Here is a 4,060-nt window from a genome sequence, read left to right on the forward strand (position 1 = left end):
GGGGGGGGGAGTTCCCTGTGTCAGCCATTGAGGTCTTTAAGAACAGTGACCACTTTTTATCCCCCTACCAAGACTTCCACTCTGGGAAAATCTCTCACTTGGAATCCATTGTGTGGCCCTGAAGTAATCCAGGGGCATGCTAAGCGCTGTTGACTGAAGGGGAGTCTCATTGCCACTGCGCATGATGCTTCCACTGACCAGCCCACGGTTGAGCTTGTCAGTTGCCACCCCACACCAGAGATGTGGCTTGAGCAGTCGTCCAAGTCTCCCACCGACTGACCTGTATCTCCAGCTCCTCAACAAAGGCTCCTGGCCAGAAAGTCTTCGGGAGAGAAGGGAACAGTTCAAAGCCTAGGTTCTCACCTTGTCCTGAGTGCCTATTCTAACTACTGCTGCTGGCTTGGTTACCCATTAGGCTATTCACTGCAACATCAGTCGTTCCCAATGAGCAGCTGTTCCTGGAAGAAAGACTGGACTGGACTACCGGAAAGAGTTACAGTCCCGGGAAGTCACGGGCAGGTCTGTCCTGTCCAATCGGGTTGCTATGAGTAAGCGTCGAGTCGATGGCAGCGAGTTTGTGTTTTTGAAACAGGTCAGAGAAAGCGAGTGTGGTCAAAGCCATAAAGAGCCGAGAAGCCGACTTCAGGCACCCTAATTGGCACTGCTTCCCTCTCATGCTCTTGACCCCCCTTCCACATATCCAGAGCACAATCCTTATCCTTCTGCCTTAAAAAAAAACAAAACAAAACTCGCCATTTTGATGGCTCTCTGATGCTCTGGCTTATTGCTAGACCCATAGTTCTTAAAATGGAGTGTTTTTTTAAAGTCATTTTATTGGGTGCTCGTACAACCTGAAGAGTGTTTTCCAGTGCCTTTGAGCCCTGGGTGCGCTGTTGGGTAAACATTGAACTGCTAACTGCCAAGTCTGGTCCCAACCCACCACGGCGGCCCCAGCGAGAAAGACAGGTGGTACAGTCAGAATTGAGGGCAGGACATATTGTTGGCCTGGTGTGAAAACTCTAGTCCTACCAAAGCCTTTCTCGCCCCCTTCCTCACAGGCACACACCGTTGGCCCTGAAACAGCATCGGGACTAGGGTTGCAGTTGGAAAATCTTAGTCTCACTTGAAGCTGACCCTTGAATCAAACACAGGCACACTAGGATGTTTTTGTGGCGATTGGCACAAGCTCGGGTGTTGCGAGGATCTGCTTCCTGACCGGCATAGCCTACTGTCAGCAGGTGTGCAGTCGGGAGAGACGGAAGGTACGGGGTAGGTGCTGGGGAGCTGACTGCGCACAGCATGTGGTGGGTGTCCTTGAGCACGGTGATCGTGACAGGAAAAAGATTTAAGGACCGAAGATTTAAAGGTCCTCAAAATTCAAACCCAGTGTCAGTCAGGGGCCGACTGGTGGGTCCTCAAACTAGGGCCTGCCGAGGGCATTTATTCCCCACCGCTGTTGCTCAGTATAAACTCAGCTGGAGGCTGTGGGGGACCACTCTCGCTTTGGAAGAGGCAGCCTGTTGATCTTCAAAAGCAAATCCAAAGTGGGGAGATGGTTTCTGCACAGCCAGAGAACTGAATACCCAGTCCCTCCAAGGGGTGGCACTCTGGGCAGTCAGACTTCAACAACAACCCATCACCCTCCACCCCCACAGCCCTGCTGGCCTGGGGCAGCCCCTAACACTTCCTGCTTCTCTGGCTTCTTCAGCCAGAGGCCCGTGGGGCCATGGAGGTGCTGGTGGAAGTGAACCAGCAGTGTTTCCAAAGGCCTCCCTGAGCCTGGAAAGCTTTTGCAATCTCCTAACCCCTGCAAACACACCCCCCCCCCCCTTTTTTTTTTTTTTTTTAAGTTCACAAAGCTGATGGTCTTGAGCAGCACAATGTAATTCTGAGTGACTGCAGACTATTCAAGAATAGGCCTGGGCGAGCTGGCCTAGGCTGCATGAGTTTCCTGTGAGCAAGGCAGCAAGTCCTTCCAGGCCCCCTCGGAAATTCGTTTGTGGATTGGGTAATTGCTAAGCGGAATTGAGCATTAACTACTGGATTAGGCCAACTTCCTCTCCTCCAAGGCAGATAGCGTAAGCACCCCTTGCTCTTCATCCGGAGGAATAGCCCCAGCGGAGCACTGACAGTGCACTGCACACTTTGAAGAAAATGACCTTGACTGTCGATGACCTTTTCTGGTGCCACCAGTATCCCAGTCCTGTTCCAGAACAGCCCATCACTTCATGTAGACTCAGTACCTGGGACACAAGAATGCTGCTTGTTTTTAAGTAAAGTTTATTGGGAATACTTTTAGATGAACAGAAAGTTGTGTTGGTCACAAGAGAGTTCCTTCCCCCCACCCCCCACTGCTGACATTTGCATACTGACCACATCTTACACTGATCACAACTGAGAAACGAATAAAAATGGTTTATTACAATTAACTCTACATTTTACTGAAGTAGCCACCCTTGTCACTTAGCTGTCCCAAGAGTCAATCAATGATTTGCATTGGCTTTCCGGGGCTTTTGACTCATTTAAACTTTTGACCTGTCTGACTGCCCACTGTTCCTATCCAGGATTTTCAGCCACAAACCACTCCAGGCTGATGCTCCAGGTGTGTGTGTGGGCAGCCCAGAAGGTGGCAGGTTGAGTAGGCCACTGTTTTCTCTGTGAGTGTCTGTGCTCACCTGTGGAAAAAACTCCCACTGGGCCCACCTCTGGTGCTTGCTTTTATCCATGTGCAGCTGGGTACGTGTGGGGGTGGGGCCTGCATCAGGGCTACTTTGGGCTTGACCTTACTCTCCCAAGAGCTAGCACAGTCCTGCCTTCTTCCACCTGCCTCAAGCCTGCTGCTCACTGGCCCTGCAGCTTTGATTTGAGGGTAGAGGAGTTTAGTACTAAGTAGGAGATCCCTGCTCTTTCCCACAATGCCCAGCTCCCTCACATACCTTCTGTGTCTGTTCTGGGTTCTGAGTCCCACAGACAGCAGCCCATTGAAAACCGTGTTCATCTGCTGTGGAATGAGACACACACAGAATTACACTGGCTGAAACAGAAAAGATGTAGATCTTTGCACTTCATTCCCAGCTTTCCACAGGCTTCTGCCAGGCCGCTGGAGGTGTCCCAGGTGTGGTCTTCTCACAGACTGAACCGTGTTCTTACATGTAGTCAATGAGTGTCGAGGGGGAGCCGCGTGGTTTGGGTCAAATCCCAGCTCTGCCATGTGCCAGCTGCGTAATCTTTGGCTACCAAGTCGACTTCTGCGTGCCTCAGTCTCTTCATCTGTAAAGCAGGGATTGTGACAGTCACGTTATACATTGCTTGTGATGATGACACGAATGAACAGATGCAAAGCATTTACATTTAAGCATTTTCCTGATTCATCTAATAAGTCACAGGCATGTTTAGAGACTCAAAATCATTATGGGTAAAGGTGTATTAAAGCGGATTTTTTTTTTTAACTCTTGCATCAAGAGACAGTCTCATCTCCCGCGCTATTGAGTTGATTCCGACTCAAAGCGAAGGGTACAGATCTTTAGGGGAGCAGAAAGCCTCATCTTTCTCCCACAGAGTGGCTGGTAGTTTAAAACTATTAACCTTGCAGATAGCAGCTCCCTCTGCCACCAGGGCTGGGAAACCATCTGTCTGCATTGCCTCTTTCCCATCCAAGCCAGCTCCTGTTTTGTTTTCTTTTAAAATCATTTTATTCGGGGCTCGTACAACTCATCACAATCCATACATCCATCCATTGTGTCAAGTGCGTTTGTACATTTGTTGCCATCATTCTCAAAACATTTACTTTCTGCTTGAGCCCTTGGTATCAGCTCTTCATGTTTTCCCCTCCCTCACTGCTCCCCCTTCCCTCATGAACCCTTGATAATTTATAAATTATTATTTTGTCGTATCTTACACTGTCTGACATCTCCCTTCACCCACTTTTCTGTTGTCCGTCCCCCAGGGAGGTTATATGTAGATCCTTGTAATCAGTTCCCCCTTTCTACGCCACCTTCTGTTTTTTATCTGCAGATCCCCTCCTTCCCCCACTCTTGACCTCTTGTCTTATGAGGTCGGG

Source organism: Echinops telfairi, unplaced genomic scaffold, assembly GCF_000313985.2.
Source record: "Echinops telfairi isolate 266 unplaced genomic scaffold, ASM31398v2 ScPeMD7_7410;HRSCAF=8448, whole genome shotgun sequence".
In the NCBI taxonomy this organism is placed as follows: Eukaryota; Metazoa; Chordata; class Mammalia; order Afrosoricida; family Tenrecidae; genus Echinops; species Echinops telfairi.